The sequence below is a fragment of the Felis catus genome, chromosome F2 (assembly GCF_018350175.1).
Source record: "Felis catus isolate Fca126 chromosome F2, F.catus_Fca126_mat1.0, whole genome shotgun sequence".
NCBI classification, from domain to species: domain Eukaryota; kingdom Metazoa; phylum Chordata; class Mammalia; order Carnivora; family Felidae; genus Felis; species Felis catus.
In genome coordinates, this window is record NC_058385.1 from 30591049 (window position 1) to 30611108 (window position 20060).

Sequence of the window (20060 nt, forward strand, 5' to 3'; positions counted from 1 at the left end):
ACTCCAGTGACCCTGAAATTCTATGACCAATCAGAGAAGGGTTTTAGTACTTACACTGTCACTTTCCTAGTCCAGACTTTCATCATGATCAAGTAACCTTGATCTAGTCAACTTCTTTTTGCCAGAAGATTCAAAAGAAATATGGAAAATAATGGTGAGTAAGAAAGGTGTAAAATTTTTTCATGATTAACCACAGTCTGTTTTTTTTAAGGAAAAAACCCACATCAGTCAAGAACTAAAAATTCTATACCACAAATCTAGTGGTGTTGTGGATAGGGGAATGAGAAAGGCCATAGCAGATAAGAACAAGTTAAGGCACTGCATTTTCAATCCATCCCTAATGGAGTGTTGGAGAGAGAGAGAGAGAGAGAGAGAGAGAGAGAGAGATATGTGGTGTGGTATATATTACTTTGCTTTTGACTCCTGTATAATTTTCTATTTTCTGTATCTGTCATCTTTGACTTTACCATTTCCCAAGTGATGTTCTCCTTAGTTGCTTCAGTTCCTATTTACCTCAAACAGTGCAGAGATGAGAAGCCTCATACCTGTACCCTATTGGATCTGCTTATAGTTCCTCTGACTCACATAGTATTGAGTCATTGTGTATATGCCTCCATAATTTCTCCTGAATGCTAGCATAATGCTCTTAACAATGACTTAATGGTTTGGCCTCTCAACAGAGAATAAAGGATCCTGCTTTCTCACATGTTTGATAATCCTTGGAATTACCTGAATATAATTATTTTTGCCAAACTTAAGAGTGGCCAGTAATGTCTCATTGTTTCAATTATTCTCTGATTATCTGTGAGGCTGAGTATATCTTTATGTATTTTTAGGTCATTTGGATTTCCTTGTTTTGTAGGCTGTTTCATTGTTGGCTATTTTTGATTTCTATTTGATTTTCTGTTTGTTGTATATTATCAACAGTATCTTTTTCTTCCTGATATGATTACTTGATGGGTTGAGACACCGAAAAAGCCATTTCCCATCTGGCAATGTCTATCAGCTTTGTATGTGGTGCTCTTTTTTTTGAACTGAAATGTTAACTTCAATGTAGTCATAATTTTGTTTATTGTTTTGAGTGTTTGAAAAGATGCATTGGTTACATGTAGCCTGTGTATATCTATTATTAACTTAATCAACAATCATGGTTGTTGATTTAGTTGTTTAAACATTTTCTGTTGCCTGAGTGTCCATTGGCTGATGAATGGATAAAGAAGATTTGGTGTATATATATTCAATAGAATACTATTCAGCCATCAAAAAGAATGAAATCTTGCCATTTGCAATGACGTGGAAGGAGCTAGAGTGTACTATGCTAAGTGAAGTAAGTCAGAGAAAGACAAATACCATGTTATTTCACTAATATGTGGAATTTAAGAAACAAAACATAAACATATGGAAAGGGTGGAAGAGAGAGAGGGAGGGAAACAACCATAAGAGATGCTTCACAAGAGAGAACAAATTGAGTGTTGATGGAGGGAAGAGGGTGGGGGATGGGCTAGAAGTGGGCAGTGGGATGGGGTGGGGGGATGGGTATTAAGGAGGGCACTTGTTATGATGAGCACTGGGTGTTACATGTAAGTTATGAATTGCCAAATTCTCCTGAGACCAATATTATACTGTATGTTAGCCAACTAGAATTTGAATAAAAATTTGGAAAAAAAAAATAAAAATAAAAAAAATAAACATTTTCTGTTTTTGCCTATTTTGCATTAAGCTTTATCTGTTTCTGAAAGTGATGTGATCAGTTCTCTAATTGTAATTGTGTAATTCAAAGTCTCCTTATAGTTTGCTTGTTTTTATGCTCTATGGCAACATTTTTTTCCTTCTTTTTTTTTTTTTGGCAGTGGGTGAGGGAGGATTTCAGGTACACAAACAGCACAGCAGCATCAACAATTTATGCAACTCAATTCTTTTTTAAAATTTTTATGTATTTTTTCCTTTTCATTCCCCATTTCCACTCCTACATTCATCCCTACCTCCACCATGGACATCCACTCTGGTGTATTAAATATGTATTTATGGATATGCATACATCCTTAAAAGATCTATATTTTTGCTTATTGATGCATATCTATTAATCTAAATAAATAATTATATTGCTATGGTAGAGATTACATACTATTTATTTTGAATTTTTTCTCAAAAAACATTTTTAAATTGGGTCTAATATGTCTGAGACCCACTTTGTCTTGTTTTTGCATTTAAATGAAGTTTAGCTGGACATGAACATTTTAGGTTCAAATATTCTTCCTTCAGCACTTTGAGAATATTGCTCCATTTAATCTTGTATCCAGAGTCAATTTATTTTCCTTTATAACTTACTTATTTGATTTCTTTTGCTGTCTCTTTGATTGTGATCTTATAAAAAAACACATCTCTCTATTTTTTTCTTTTCTATCCTATTTTTTTTTTTTTTTTGTGAGGAAAACTTTCATTTTGTAGACTTACATCATCTTTTTCTTTTTTTAATTCTAGGACAGTCTTAATCATGATTTCATCACCTCTTTTATTTTTTTTCTTTCCATATGAGCTTCCAGATGTGGGATAACACTTCTACATCTATGTTTTTTATATCTTAACTTTAATATTTTCCTTTTCCTTGAGAATTTTCCTGCTGGTGCTTCTTAGATATCTCCTTATTTTTCCCCATGTATGTATTCCCTAGAAATGTCAACATAATAAACACATATATATGTATGGGGGGGGGGGAGGAGAAAAATTTCCAGCCAGCCTCGTTTGTGTCCTTCCTGGTGAGTTTTAAGAAATAATGAAAATCTACACTCAAAAAGGAAAAAAAAAGCCTCTTGGACAACCAATAGAAATATGGGCAAGATACTAAAAATTCAATTAACAGAAGAAAAGAAGCAGAGGAGACAATGAAAGAAAAGATGTTCAACCACATTGCCAAAGAGAATGCTAGTTGCATATGATTTCACTCATTTGTGGAATTTAAGAAACTCAACAGGTGACCATATGGGAAGGGAAGGAAAAATAAGAGAAAAACAGAGAGGAAGGTAAACCATAGGAGACTCTTACATACAGAGAACAAAGAGAACTTCTGGAGGGGAGGTGGGTGGAATGATGGGCATTAGGAAGGACACATTTTGGGATGAGCACTAGATGTCATATGTAAGAGATGAATCAAGTTCTACTCCTGAAGCCAAGACTACACTGTATGTGAACTAACCTGAATTAAACAAACAAACAAACAAACAAACAAAAAAACACCATAGAGAGATTACTATGTACTCACCAAACTAGTAACATTAAAAAATCTGTGATAGAATCAAATGCTGGTGAAAATGTGGAGCAAGAGAAATTCTTGCATATTGCTGGTGACGATAGAAACTGGGAAGTCCATGTTGGTAAGCAGTTTGCCAACACATAATATGTAAAACATACTGTAAAACCAGCAATTCAACTCTTACGAATATCTTGAGGAAATGCATACACATATGTTGGAGGATACATGTGTAAAATTTTTCATAGCAACATTTTTTTGAAATAACCTATAACTTCCATATCAAAAATATTCATCTACAGTATACAAAATAAATGTATTTGTATAATTGTACAATGGACTATTATACAGCAGTGAAACTGGATGAATTACACTTTATACAGCAACAGAACTCCTACAATCACAATGTTGAGCAAAAGACGCTTTACACAAAGGAATTCATATTATATGATTCCATTTATATAAAGTTCAAAGCCAAGTGAAAAATATTTATATTGTTCAGGGAATGAATAGATAGTGAGCAAGAACAAATATAAGAAATTAAGCATTAAAAACATGTTTTATAAAGATACTGGGGGAGAAGGCAAGAAAGTATAGAAAATTCTGTAAGCTGAAAAAGAACAGAACATTCTGACAAGTGAGTTCAGTAGCCTCTTGGATACCTGTTGGCCCAGAGCTTCATTTCAAATAGATCTTTACTCTGCAAAAAATGGAATACAAAATCTAGGGCTCAAGCACAATAGTAAGTCATTAGATTGGAGACATCTGCAGGAACTCAACGTAGTGAAATAGATAGAACAAACATGCATATGTAAGTTAACAGATAAAAAGAAAATTCCACCCTGCCAATGAAATATGCTGTTTATGGCCTTTGTTTGTAAGTTGAAGGGAAAAAATATTTTTACCTAAACAGATATAAATGTAAACTGTCCCTAAGGTGGCTAGAGGCATTTGTAAATCTTTTAAAGCTAAGAGGGGAATACATAAATATTAATTTATTGCTATTCTCTAATAAAAGTTAAATATTTAATAATAAAAAATGAATGCACTAAATCTGAAAATATTGATATATAAGTTTTCAATTTCAAAAGCAAATAAACAATTGGGACAGATTACTATTGGGGAATAGAAGTTAAAATGTCTGGAAGGAGAATCAAAAATATATAATTTTTTTCTTTTTGTATCATTTTATGACCAAATGCATATATTAACCATATATTCACTTAAAACAATAATGGTAGTTACCTGGGTGATGAAATTGTGAGCCATTTTATAGTGTCTTTAGATAGAGCTCTATTTTTTAATAGAAAAATTGCTATTAAAAAATAATTTCCTCTGGGTAGTTCAACTGGATTGAAAAAAAAGACTTAACTTTACATTTTATATCCTTTGGGTTTTATTTGTTTGTTTTAGTTTATTACTTTCTGCAGGTATTTCTTTTAATAGAAAATAAATCAGAGGCACTGGTGCTGAAAGAGAGAAACCTGTCCTATTGTTAATAACTTCCCTTACAATCGAGAGAGGCAAAATACCTGAACTTTCAAATACAGAGGAAGATTTTGTTCCCCCAAAGCCACTGATAGAAAGCAAAGAAAAACTACTACAGAATGAATTTGGCCAATCAGAGGAAATAGCTGATAAAATGATTATTGGTGGCCTACTTGAAACTATTTTCCAGATAAGTATTGGTAGATGGATTATTACAGGAATTTAACATTAAGAAAAATTGTTTTTTGTGTGTGAAATGTGTTTGGAAATTAAAAGATAAATAATTCTGCTTTTAGGGAAAAAAATCTCCTTGAGCATGTGATCAAAGCTGGCTCATCTCAAGGTAAACAAAGGGGCACAGAGACTGGGAAGGCTGAGATCTAAAGCACAGGATGGTAGCACCTGGAGAATGTCTATAAAGTTGCCCATCAAAACTCCGGAGAGATTGTCCTTTCCCTTTGTAAGCCTTGGTTATACATCCTTTTCTTTCTTTCTTTCTTTCTTTCTTTCTTTCTTTCTTTCTTTCTTTCTTTCTTTCTTTCTTTCTTTCTTTCATTTTCTTAATGTTTGTTTGAGAGAGAGAGAGAGAGAGAGAGAGAGAGAGAGAGAGAGAGAGAGAGAGAGAGAGAGAACGAGCAGGGGAGGGGCAGAGAGAGAGGGAGACGCAGAATCCGAAGCCGGCTCCAGGCTGGAGCTGCCAGCACAGAGCCCAACGTGGGGCTTGAACTCACAAACCGTGAGATCATGATCTGAGCCAAAGTCGGATGCTTAATCAACTGAGCCACCCAGGCACTCCTATTTATTTCAATAAAATGCCCCATTTTTTTCAATTAAGAGTCTTGTCTGTCTTTCTTTCTTTCTTTCTTTCTTTCTTTCTTTCTTTCTTTCTTTCTTTCTTTCTTTCTTTCTTTCTTTCTTTCTTTCCGCTTATTTTACAGAGAGTTGATCTTCCTCTGTCTCTTTTAGTTAAAGGACCTTTAACCAGGGGGTGCCTTGGGTGCTCAGTCAGTTAAAACTTCGACTCTTGATTTTGGATCAAGTCATGATTTCACTGTTGGTGAGATGGAACCACACATCAGTCTCTGTGCCAACAGCACCAAGCCTGCTTGGGATTCTTTCCTCTCTCTGCCCCCTCCCCACACTTATGCACATACATGGTTGTGTGCTCTCTCTGTCTCTCTCAAAATTAATAAAGTTAAAAAAAATAAAGGACCCTTAATCATTTCTCAAAGCAGCAGCATGCCCTTTTTAATGAGAGCTTCATTGAAATATAATTTGTATGCTATACAATTCACCCATTTTAAGTACACAATTCAATGCTTTTTAGTCACAGGGCTGTACAACTGTCACCACAATATAATCTTAAAATATTTTGTCTCCCCCCAAAGTAACTTCATTAGCAGTCAATTTGTTATGCTGTCCATACCTTTGTTATGCTGTTATGGATGTCCTAAGCAATCACTTATCTTTTGTCTGTATAGATTTGCATACTCTGAACATTTCATATAAATGAAATCTAGTTTTTAGTCTTTTGTGATAAACCTCTTTCACTTAATCCTAATCCGTGTTGTCGCATGTTTCAGTCTTCCCTTCTTTCTCATTGTATAATATTCCATCACATGGTTATAACATACCTTTTATTTATCTATTCATCAGGTGATGGATGTTGGGGTTATTTTCAAACTTAGGCTATTATGAATAATGCTATGTACAGGTTTTCATTTCTCTTGGATGTATACCTGGGAGTGGAATAACTGGGTTATATGGTAACTATGTTTAACTTTTTAAGGAACCACCAAACTGTTTTCCACAGTGGCTGCACCATTTTGCATTCCCACCCAGCAATGGGTAAGGGTTCCAATTTCTCCTGTTCTTGATAAATACTTGTTATTGTCTGTCTTTTTTATTATAGCCATAATATTGAGTATAAAGTAATATCTTGTGGTTTTGATTTGTACTTCTATGATGATTAATGACATTTAACATTTTTTTCATTGCTGTATTTGCCATTTGTATGACTTCTTTGGACAAACATTTATTGAAATCTTGTACCTATTTAAAAAATAATTTTGTTGATGTTTATTTCAGAGAGAAGGAGACAGAGTGTGAGTGGTGGGGGGTGGGAGAGGCTGTGAGAGAGGGAAACACAGAACCCAAAGCAGGCTCCAGGCTCTGAGCTGTCAGCACAGAGCCTGACATGGAGCTCAAACCATGAACTGCGAGATCCTGACCCGAGCCAAAGTCGGACACTTAACCAACTGAGCCGCCCAGCCGTCCCCTTTACCCATTTTAATTAGATTATTTGTCTTTTTATTATTGAGTTGTATAAGCTCTATATTCTGTATGTAAATCTCTTATCAATCTCTTATCAATCTCTTATCTCATCAATCTCTTATCAAATCTCTTATCAAATCTCTTATCTCAATCTCTTGCAACCATATGGTATGCAAGTATTTTTTTCCCATTTTGTGGATTATCTTTGTATTTCTTGATGGTATCATTTACAGCATAAAAGTTTGGATTTTAATTTTGATGTAGTTTTATTTATCTTTTTTCTTTTATCATTTGTGCTTTGTTGTACCTAAGAAACCTTGTCTAACCCAAGATCATAAAGATTTACTCTAATGTTTTTTTCTGAGGGTTTTAGATTTTGCTTTATTTTGCCTTGAGGTCTTTAATCCAATTTGAATGATTTTGTTTATGGTGTGAGGAGGAGGTCCCACCACACTGTTTTGCATGTGGCTATCTTGTTCCAGTACCATGTGTTGGAAGACTGTTCTTTTACCATTGAATTGTCTTGGTACACTTTTCAAACATTGATGATAGGGGCAACCAGGGGGCTCAGTCAGTTAAGCATCCAGCTTCAGCTAACGTCATGATCTCATGATTTGTGGGTTCGAACCCCATGTCAGGCTCTGTACTAACAGCTTGGAGCCTGGAGCCTGCATCAGATTCTGTGTCTCCCTCTCTCTCTACCCCTCCCCTGCTAGTGCTCTGTCTCTCTCAAAAATAAACATTTAAAAAATGAAAAAATAACAACAAAAATTGATGATAAAGTCAAGGATTTATTTCTGGACTCCATTCTATTCCATTGATATATACATTTATCTTTATGCCCATACCACACTAATATATTGATTAATGTAGTTTGCAGCAAATTCTGAAATTGGAAAGTCTAAGTCATCCTAATATATTCTTATTTTTCTATATATTCTATATCTATGCTTGTTCCCTTTTATTTCCATATAGTTTCACAAAAATATCAGCTGGGATTTTAACTGGAATAGCTCTGAATCTGTCGATTAATTGGGGCTTCTTAACAATAAGTGTTCTGATCTGTAAACATGGATTGTTTTTCTGTTTATTTAAGTATTCTCTTTTTCCAGCAATGTTTTGTAGTTTTTATTATATAAACTTTGTACTTATTTTGTTAAATTTATACCTAAGTATTTTATTCTTTTTGGTACTATTTTAAATGAATTGGTTACTTAATTTCATTTTAAGAATGCTCTTTGTTAATGTAGAGAAATACAATTAAATTCTGTATATTGACTGTATATCCTGAATCTGGATGAGTATATCTCAAATAAAGTTTGAAAATAGAGGCAGCTTTCTTTCAGTACAATATGGATGCACTTTATTTTTTCTTCTTTAATCTCTCTTGTTAAAACCTACAGTACAGTGCTAAATAAAAGTGACAACAGACATCTTTGTCTTGTTCCTGATCTTAGGGGAAAAGTATTTAGTCTTTCACCACCAAGAATGATGTTAGCTGTGAGTTTCACATAGATGCCTTTTATCAGTTGAAGTTCTTTTCTAAGTTTGTTGAGTATTTTTATCATAAAAAGGAGTTCGATTTTTGTTACTTTTTCTGCTTCCATTGAGATAATTAGGTTTGTTTTTTTCCTTTCTCCTTTTAATATGAATGATTTTATATTGAAACACCCTTGCATTCCTGGCAGGTCCTATTTGGTCTTATAATTCTTACATATTCCTGACGATGCTTATATTTTGTTGAGGACGTTTCCATCTGTATTCTTAAGAGATATTATTCTATAGTTACATTTCTTGTGATATTTTGTCTGATTTTTGTATTAAGGTAATACTAGCTTTTTGGAGTGAATTGAGAAGTGTTCCCTTTACTCAATTTTTTGGAAGAATTTGAGAATGATTGATATAAATTCTCTTTGGATGTTTGATAGAATTCACCGGTGAAGCAATCTGAGTCTATCTGAGTTCTATCTTACTCTGTGGTATTCTAAAATTACTAACTAGATTCCATCATTTTCAAAGTTATCTAGTGCTACTATAACTTATTACCATTAAGATCATGGCTTGAAATGAAACAAATTTATATCTTTAATGGCTCTGTAGGTAAGAAGTTTGAGACAGGTCTCACGGAGCCAAATTCAAGGCATAGGCAAAGCTGTGTTCCTTTCTGTAGGCTCTGGGGGAGAGTAAGTTTCCTTGCCTTTTCCAGATTGTGGAGAATGCCTACATTTGCTCATGGTTCCTTTCTTTCAACTTTGAAACCAGTCTTGGCATATTAAGTTCTTTTTACATTGCAACCTTTTGATCTTCCTTCCATAATCACATTCCCATTAATCAACCTCAACTGGGAAAGGGTCTCTTCTTTTAACGACTCACGTAATTAGGTTGGGCCCATTTGGTTAATCCCAGATAATCTTCCTGTCTCAAATCCTTTATCTTAATCACATTTGCAAAACCTCCTTTTTCATGTAAGGTAGTCACAGGTTCAGGGATCATGGGATCATGACATCTTGGGAGAGGGGACATAATTATGCCAATCACCCTTTCAAAAGTCTATTCAATTTTATTCACATTGATTTATGTGGCTGCTTCTTAAATTAGTCCAAAGGACTCTTTAGATGAAGAAATATGCAATTATACTGATTTTTTGATTACATACATAATCACGTTTACGAACACTTTTTTTTTTTTTAAGTGTGTGTCGATTCCAATTACTGGCTGATACTGATTGCTTCCAGCATGAATAACTTCATTTAGTAGTTCTTGTAAGGAATATCCGCTAGCAACCTTATTATTTGATGCTGTCTAAGAATAGCTTTATTTCACCTTCTGTTTTGAATGATAATTTTGCTAAATGTAAGATACTTGGTTGACTTTTTGCATTCTGAAAATGCGATCCCACTGACTTGTGTTCTCCATTGTTTTTGATAAGAAGTCAAATATAAATCTTATTGCACTCCCTGGTACATGATGAGTTGGCTTTCTCTTGTTGCTTTCAAGATTTTCTCTTTGTTGTTGTTGTTTTTTTTTTTTTTTTTCAACGTTTTATTTTATTTTTGGGACAGAGAGAGACAGAGCATGAACGGGGGAGGGGCAGAGAGAGAGGGAGACACAGAATCGGAAACAGGCTCCAGGCTCTGAGCCATCAGCCCAGAGCCTGACGCGGGGCTCGAACTCCCGGACCGGGAGATCGTGACCTGGCTGAAGTTGGACGCTTAACCGACTGCGCCACCCAGGCGCCCCTCTCTTTGTTTTTTTAATAATTCAACTATGGATCTCTATGAATTTATTTTAATCAAAGGTTGTGAAGTAACATTCTGGGGTGCCTGGGTGGCTCAGTCAGTTGAACATCTATCTGACTCTTGATATTGGCTCAGGTCATGATCTCATGGTTCTTGAGTTCAAGCTCCACAGCTTGAGTTCAAGCTGTCAGCACAGAGCCTGCATGGTCTTCTCTCTCTCCCTCTCTCTGCCCCGCCCTGCTTATTCTCTCTCTTCCTCTCTCTTTCAAAATAAATAATAAAAAATGAACATTTTAGAGAAAAAGTTGTCAAGTAATATTCTCCATCAAATTAAGGAAATCTTTCAGACATTATTTATTTAAATATTGTTTTTCTCTTTCTTCCTTTAAAATTGTTTTTGGTATTCCTATTCATATATGTTGGTATGTTTCATGGTATCCCACATCTCATTGAGGCTGTGTGCAATTTTCTTCATTGTTTCTGCTTTCTGTTCTTCATATTGCATCATCTCCTTTGATTTCTTTTAGTGTTTGTTGATTCTTTCTTCTGCCAGTTCATCTGCTTTTGAGCTCCTCTAGCAAAGTGTTCATTTCAGTTATTGTACTTTCAATAACGGCCTTCCATAACTGCCTTCTGTTTTTTTAAAATAATTTCTATCTCTTCATCAGTATTCTCTGTTTGATGGTAAATTGTTATTATATATAGCTTTTTGATTCTTTGTGCATGATTTCCTTTAGTTCTATGAACATATTTATAATAGGTGAAATCCTCATCTGTTAAGTTCACCATCTGGACTTTTTCAAAGGTAATTTCTATTTTCTGCTTTATGCCCCTGAGTATGGGTCACATTTTCCTGATCCTTGCATATTTCCTAATATTTTGTTGAAAACTAAACATTTTAGATATTTTGGTAACTGGTCCCTTAGATGTTTAGGGTTAGTCATTTGTTTATTTATCAAATTAACAAGTTCTGTAAAGCCTTTTCCCCCTGCCACGTACAGCCTCTGACATCCCAGCTAAGATGCTAATGATGATGATGATGATGATGATGATGATGATTGCTTTTTGTTTATCTTTTATCTGAACTACCTAGGAGAAACTTCTGGTATGGCATAAAATTTTATGGATTAAGATTGTGCTTAGGCCCCCTTCGTTATATACTTTTATCCTGTACTGTTGGTATACATGTGTGCTTAAAGGCAGCTACATCAGTTCAGGGACTTTTTATGCTCCTTTGTCCCCTGTTTAGTCTGGGACTAGTGGCTTGGAGAATACTTCTCTGATTTCTCATGGGAAAGCACAGCTTTGGGCATGCACACAGTCTTCCAGGATGACTGTGATACTGTTTTAAATTCTGACTTTTTAGGTGTTACTCTTGGGTCAGAGTAGATTATTGCTCATTCAGAGTTTAGTCAGAAATTGTATTTAAGCACAGCCAAAAAGAAAAAAAAAACAGTTTGGTACAGAGAGACTTTTTTGAAGGGATTATTGCAAAGGGGAGGAAAGGGACTTAATAGGGAGAATGCAACAACTACATCAACAAGGGTTGGTTAAAAAGAATTGACCTCAGCCACAGCAACTTCTTACCCAACATGCCTCCAGAGGCAAAGGAAACAAAAGCAAAAATGAACTATTGGGACCTCATTAAGATATGAATCTTCTGCGTGGCAAAGGAAACAATCAGCAAAGGAAACAAGGCAACCGACAGAAATATTAGATAAAGGGTTAGTACCGAAAATCTATAAAGAACTTACCAAATTCAACACCCAAAAAACAATCCAGTGAAGAAATGGGCAAAAGACATGAATAGACACTTTTCCAAAGAAGACATCCAGATGGCTAACATACACATGAAAAATTGCTCAACATCACTCATCATCAGGGAAATACAAATTAAAACCACAATGAGATACCACCTCACACCCATCAGAATGGCTACAATTAACAACTCAGGCAACAACAGATGTTGATGAAGATGAGGAGAAAGAGGAACTCTTTTGCACTGCTGGTGGGAATGCAAACTGGTGTAGCCTCTCTGGAAAACAGTATGGAGGTTCCTCAAAAAATTAAAAATAGAACTAACCTACAACCCAGAAATTGCACTACTAGGTATTTGTCCAAAGGATACAGGTTTGCTGTTTAGAAGCCATATGTACCCCAATATTTATAGCGGCGCTATCAACAATAGTCAAAGTTTGGAAAGAGTCCAAATGTCCATTGATAATGGATAAAGAAGATCTGGTGTATATATATACAGTGAAGTATTACTCGTCAATCCAAAAGAATGTAATCTTGCCATTTGCAACTATGTGGATGGAACTAGAGGGTATTATGCTAAGCGAAATTAGTCAGTGATAGAGAGACAACTATCATATGACTTCGTGGAATTTAAGATACAAAACAGATGAACATAAGGGAAGGGAAGCAAAAATAATATAAAAACAGGGAGGGGGACAAAACATAAGAGACTAAAATATATAGAACAAACAGAGGGTTGCTGGAAGGGCTGTGGGTGGGAGGATGGGCTAAATGGGCAAGGGGCATTAAGGAGGACACTTGTAGGGATGAACACTGGGTATTATATGTAGGGAATGAATCACTGGATTCTACTCCTGAAATCAGTTGCACTATATGCCAACTAACTTGGATATAAATTTATATTTACATGTAAATAAATAAATAAATAAATAAATAAATAATAAAATAAAAACTAAAAAAAAAAGAATTTTTCTTTCATTGGGAAGAGGAAACAAGGCTAGAAAAAAGTGAATGTGGATAGGTGGGATGAAATGGTAGAGCACTGAGAGAGCAGATAAAGGAATTATCCTGATGTCAACCTATTTTCAGGAGGGCAGGTTTAGGAGAACTTGTATGCTGACTCAGTCTGAGCCAGGGGTTCAGGAGTAGGTGGTAAGGAGAGAAATTTAACCAAAGTTGGTTAACAAGTATTTTGTTCTGGATTAATCAATGAGGACAAGCATAAATATTTATGAGGTGCAGAATGGGAATTTAGAGTGTCTGGTCTTGTCAAAAGTAAACAACTGTGTCAATATGGGAAAGGGTGTTTCTTTGCAGTAAGCCATTTGCAGAACACAAAAGGTGGAGAATTTCTTTCACCATGACTGTTTCCAGGATCAGAGGACTTCAGTAAAAGTCAAACTTGTCTGCCCCTGTTACCATTCAGACTTTTGCACTGTATTGATGAGTCTGTGTGTCATCTGGGAATGCCTTCAATATGCCTCCCTACATTCTGCTGTTTGCTCTGAGTAGGTGCAACCTAGTGCATGTGCAAAGCCTCCCTATCCCTGAAAGTTGACTGTGATTATAGGAAGACTCTTCTGGGCTCTCTATGTCCTTGGTTCTTTCTTTTAAACATCTGGCCTCTCTATAATTTTGCTCATATTGGAGTTACCAGCCTCCTTATAATTGCTTGCCATAAAGATATTCATTGTTTTAGCAACACTCTTAGTCATTAAATTCTCAATTTCCTGTTACAAATAAGGTCAGTCTCCATAGGCAGAACTGAGGAGTTCTTCATCCTTATGATATACATTTCTACCTGTGCAGAACTACTGTGCTACTGCACTGGAGCTTGGGGTAGAAATCATTTTTTTTTTCATGGAGTGACATCTGTAGTTAACTAGTCAACACCGGAATGTGTGTATGGTACCCCTTGGTCTTCTTGGCTTGCCTTTCTGAGCTTGAAATCTTCACCCTATCAGTGTCGTGGGGCAGAAGTCACGGAGCCTAGTATCCACTACTTTCTCCTCCTGGGGTAGAGAAGGAGTGAGATGGGAAAAGAGAGAAACCAGGGTCTTTGCAATACCTGCCTGGAATAGAACTTCTGCAGGGGCCAGGGGAGGGGGGACTGTGGATGAGAAATCCCAGCACCTGCCCCTCCTTAGATGATAGCATATGTTCTGGGAAAGAGGGAGCCCCATTTTCTTGGCTGCAAGTGCCTAGGGTAGACCTTTTATAATGTGGAGCTGAGGAATAAAGATAGCTAAAGAAATTATGTTGGCTCAAATTCCATAGACTCTCATTGTTCTTAGCAATATTTAATATTTTTTATTAAATGAATTTTTATGCATTTTCTGTGTATCCTTATGACAATTTTTAGAGACTTTAAATAATTTTTTTAATATTTTTCACCACTTGAATTGCTTTTCTGGAGACAAGATCCACCAAGTTCTTTGCTCCATTCTTTTAGAAGTAGCTTACTCTTACTCTAGTTTCTTCTCTTTTTTTCTCCTCTCTAACTTCTCTACGTTTATCTATGTGGCCTCAAGTTTTTACCTCTTTCAAACTCTTCTCAGTTTCCCTATGCCAGGTTAGAACATAGCTTTCTCACAACTTCTTTTTTGTGTTGACTATTGATGGGCATTCATAGACAATTAGTCTTCTAAATTTTCAGAATTCCACATGAAAATGTTTCTAGCCATAAACAGAACAACTGGGCATCCATATGTCTCAGTAATTCATTGTTTTAAATATTCTGCATGCCTCTGTGCTTTTTTGCACTCATGTTCTTGCCTCAGTATATTCCAGTTAGAATATAAGTTTCTGGATTGCAGAAACCAAATCTACCTCTTTTGTCTTCCATAGTGTCATAAAATAAAGTCAGTGTTAAATGTCTGAATTAGGTAGTGGCTGTGTTTAAACCAAAATGGAATTTGGGGTAATGGAAAGTATCTTTCACACCTAGTCAGAAGAACTGGCCTCAGGAAGAAATAGGTTCAGTGCATAGCAGTCAATTTCCTCATAAAAAATGGACTGTGTTCACTCATTTGCCACTTCATATAGATTTCCTGAATATTTATCATTGGAACAATAATTGCTCTACCTTTCTCACACAATATTATGGTGATTTTCCGAGTGAAATGATAATGATTATGAACTTTTTTTCAATTATTCAAATGTATAGATATAAAATTTGAACTCCAATTAAAATGTGTATGGAGGGGTGGTTTTTACACTACCATGCAATTATCTGATGTCAGTTGGGTATCCTAAAATTCAACTCAGCTCTGACACTATCTACCTGGAGATCTCACAGGTAGGGCTCATTCCTGCAAGACTGCTTCTTCTCTTCAGATGCCAATTGCAAGCCTAGGTTCTCACATGTGCTTCTGACCAACCAGCTATAGATCAGAGGTTCAAACAACCAACTTCTTGGGTTCAGTTAATTTGCTAGGGTGTGCACAGTATGCAAGAGAAGCATTTGACTTACTGGACAACTGATTTATAAGCCAGATGGAAGAGATGCATAGGGCAAGGTATAGGGAAAGGATACCAAGATTCCATGTTCTCTGAGTGTGCCACTCTCCCCAAATTACCGTGTGTACACCAACCAGGAAGCCCTTGAAATCCCCTCCTTTTGGGTTTTTAAGGAGGCTTTACTACATGGGCAGCATTGATTAAATCACTGGTCAGTGGTGATTGAACCCAACCTCCAGTCCCTCTCCCTCCCTGAAGTCTAGGGGTGGTACTGACAAGGCAATCAGCCCTCATGCTTAGGTGCTTACAGAATGTCACTTCATTAACATAAACTCAGATGTAGTTGAAAGGAGCTTGTTGTGAATATCAAGACACTTTTATTGGGGCAACTGGTGGCTTAGTTGATTGAGCATCTGACTCTTGATTTCAGCTCAGGTCATGATCCCAGGGATTGAGTCCTGTGTTGGGCTCTGCACTCAGTGTGGAGCCTATTTCTGATCCTCTCTGTCTCTGTCTCTGTCTCTCTGTCTCTCTCTCTTAGTCTCTCTCTCTCTCTCTCCCCCTCTATGTTCCCTCCCCCCATCTATGCTCTCTCTCCTTCTCTCTCTAAAATAAATAAATAAAAAGACACTTCTAGTGTTCTTACCACTTTAGGAAATTCCAAGGGCTTTAGGACCTATGTGTCAGAAACAGGGAAAAAGGTCAACTATATATTTCTTATTTTATATTATATATCACAAGTTGTACAGCTATGTGATTCATCACAATTGTTTTCAATGATATATAGTTCTCATGACAATAATCGAAATTAGTATTTGCTGGCTACAATCCAATTGTTTACCGTCTTTGCACATAACTTGAGATTACAAAGAAAGTCAAATTATTAAATACTATAAATAAAACAAAACTCACAATATATCAGATGTTTCAGTCATGGAACATGGACATTTATCTGTCCATTATTAATCACATGCTATTGTATTACAAAAATTTATAGTAATATGTAAGGAAAGACACTGTCAAAGGACTCCTGAGTCAGACATTAATACACTTTGTGGCCTTGGGTAAGTTATTCAAGTTTCAATCACATTCTCTTGAGCTATGATAGTACCTGTCCAGTCTAATTTGCAGGATGGTTCTGAGAATCAAATGAAATTTGTGTGAAAACATATTGAAAGTCCAAAGTATTACAAGCCATAGGTGTTAGTTACTAACAAAATATATTCAGTGGAGTTATAAAATTTTCAGAGCAAAGCTGCAAACTAAATATAAGCTATATTAGAAGCCCAGAAAAGTATTCCCTTGTTCCTGAATGTATAAACTCTTGGCTTCTGGGTGATAATAAATAGAGAGTAAAGCTAACATCTACTGGAGGACACCTCTAATAATACAATTGCAGGCATGAAAAGAGGAGCCAGAGGCAAAGCACTTAGGGCCCGAGGCATTACTGTGTTGCTCTGGGAATGCATGCAGTCCACAGTGGAATATGATTTTGGCAAAGGATAAGGAGATTGCTTTGTGTGTAGATTCCTGCTGGATATGTGACATTTCTGTTCATTACTCGCCCACTTGGTAAGTTTGATTACTGCTGTGGCCAGAGAGTCTCCGAAAAAAAAACAAAAACAAAAAGAAAATAGATGAGCCAAAGACCTTTGATATATTAGAGTACAATAAATGACAGCAGGAAGTAAACCATTGTCTGAGGGCTGTGGGAGAATAAATGGTTAGCACATGCCCTGACAAGTTCTTCCACCGCATGAAGAATTTCACACTGGCATTTTCAGAAAGATAGAGTTAATTTCTTGGAGGAATAAAACACTTTCACATGATTTTCCCCAAGGGACATTTAATTAGGAAGGGTGATACAAGTCAATAATAAATAAACAATAATGATAGCTCTTAATAACAATAGCTCAGAATTCATGTATATTTTCATTTAATCATTATAGTAATCCAGATAGGTATTAAAATCCATTTTAGAGCTGGGTGGGTTTACATGCCTAGACTAGTGCTGCATAGCTAGTAGGTGGTGGATTAGAATTTGGACCTAGGTGATTCTAAATCTAGATGTCATGTTCATTGTTTCCATGCTTCATTCCCAAAGACCAGTCATTAAACCAGTGTTTCTTTATGTCAAAATTTTCACTGGTTTACTGAATATCTTTCAGAGGAATTCATGACTATGTGTTTGATAAATCTTGGACAACTAAAAGTTGGATATTCTGTCATTTTGTAGCAAATTTCCCATTTATGAAATTCAGACATCTTTATACCATACTGACTATATAAGTAAATGAACACAAAATATTAAATGCTTAAATATAAAATTGCATCTTTGAAAAATTAGTCAGATCTAAGGGGCCAAATTATTCTTTTATACAAAAATGTTTAAGTCACTTATACTTTTAAATGTACTAAAACAAAATACACCAACAGGATGTGAGGAAAGCTTATCATTAAGCTTCATTTTTAAATTATTGATGATTAAAGCATTTGCTATTACAGGACAATGCTCACTAATTGTGAAGACCAGAACCCACCTGCCACATGCAGACATCCTTTGAGGAAACACACTTTCCCTTCTCTTTTGTTTGAGTGCACATGGCATTTCCTAGGGTTATTTCCATGAATTTTCCTTGTGTGCTCTCACTGGGGCCTTCATCCAATTCGTGGTTGAAAATATTAAAGTGGTTGCTTAGAAACGCTGAAGTTGGAAATTTATGAGTTTTCAGAAGGTTGCACTGAAGTAGGGGTAGCATATGGTGATCTGACATGTTTTGTTCCCTAGCCAAGGAGAGGGGTAGCCTTCTGTGATCTCTCTAATTATTTCATGGCACTTTAAGATGCCAAGCTGAATTTAGAAAACAGCAAGGCATCAGGGCTAAGAAAAAACATAATGTACTTTTTTGTATTCAATATTTTTGACCAAATTTTTTGTTGTTCTTTTTTTTTTTAAATTAATTGGAATAGTTTTGGAAATATTAAAGGAGACGGCTTTAACTAAAGGATAAAATAAAAGGCTCATTACTTTGGCTGAAATAGAAACAACAGAAAGGAAAACAGCAGCAATAAAATGAAGATATTTCATAAGGAAGAGTTATGGTCCTAAAAGTAAAATTTAACATTTCAAAGTCTATTTAATAACTATATAGTGGAAGATAATTCAATTTTTGTGACAACTCAAGACGATTGTGAGTATTAGGGAACAAAGTCAAGGAAGACAAATACAAATAAGAAATTAATAAATGATTAAGGAATTGGGGCCTTAGTAATGTACAGGTGTTAGTGTATGCTTTGAACTTGGCCTGGGGAAAGTAATGAAAATTTGGGTGAATGAACTGAATAATTTCATTTTCTCATGCTTAAAATGTTCACCAAAAACCAGTTGTTTTAGGAATCATGTTAGGATCTAGGGATAAAAAGGAGAAATACATGGACTTTGCTGTCATAGAACTTACTGTTTTTGAGACACAGGCTTATAAGCCAATATGGTAGTACTTCATATGAAAAGTATAATGATTCAAATATGTCATGAGGCTTTGTGAACATAGAGGGACATTTAATATTTCATGGACAATTAGGAATATTTCAGGTTAGGCTAATTACTAAACAGTTCTAAAATATCAGAGGTTTAATAGAGTAGACTTTTTCTTGCTCATTCATTTCTATATATTTGCTGTACATGGTAGAGCCCCTTTCATTTGGGGTTTCAAAGGCCTCCATCCTATGGTTGTGGCATCTCCAAGGGGCTGCGTCCATTGCTGGATCATGGGCATCAGACAGGCAGCTAGGGATGAGGAAGACTTGAGGTCCATTTTTTATGGGCCAGGCCAAGAAGTAAGACATGGTCTGTTGACCACAATTTAGTTATATGACCACATTTAACCTCAAGGAAAGCTGTGAACTAGGAGTAGTGAAAAGAAGTTTGTTGACTGACTAGCCTGCTTACACACAGCTTTTGGAGATTTCATCAGGCTGGACCTTAAAGATGTGAGCCTAGTATCCAGCTGAAGATTGTGCAAAGACATCCTCAGTTATACTTTCCAGTATATTCAGTTGCCTACTTGACATTTATCCTCTGCTCACTCAAAGACATATCAAATTCAACCTATACAAAACCAACTCCAGGATCTTCCATTCTGCTTCCTGGCCCTTGTCCTACTTCAAACCTAGTCTTCCTTCATCCTATTACACACACACACTCACACACACACACACACAAATGGAAATAATCCTTGACATCTCTAATTCCACAAAACTAATATATCACTAAATCTTACACATACTAAGTTCAAATTTTTCTTGAATATGTTCATTTTGTTCCATTTCAGCTCTACCACTCTACTCCAGACTAACATCATCTACAGTCAGATGATAGCACAATAGGCACCTAACTCATCTCTCCTCTTGCTATCCATTTTTGCCTGTCTTCAATCTGTTATATACAGTTATCCATTAGATACAGGATCATTACCACTATGCTAGTCTGCCTGTATTGTATTGTGTCCTCACAAAGTCCTAGGCATTATTCTGTGTGTGTGTGTGCATGTGTGTGTGTGGGAGAGAGATAGAGAGATGGAGGGAGGGAGGGTGAG

General features: G+C 35.8%; 2 long non-coding RNA genes across 8 annotated transcripts in view; one reads left to right on the top strand and one right to left on the bottom strand.

The window, feature by feature from the left end:
* Window positions 1–20060, top strand: part of LOC102901503 — a 327171-nt gene that overhangs the window by 256271 nt on the left and 50840 nt on the right. The window lies entirely within an intron of this gene.
* LOC123383124 overlaps window positions 1–20060 on the bottom strand; it is a 46339-nt gene that overhangs the window by 21630 nt on the left and 4649 nt on the right. The gene's annotated exons all lie outside the window — the stretch shown is intronic.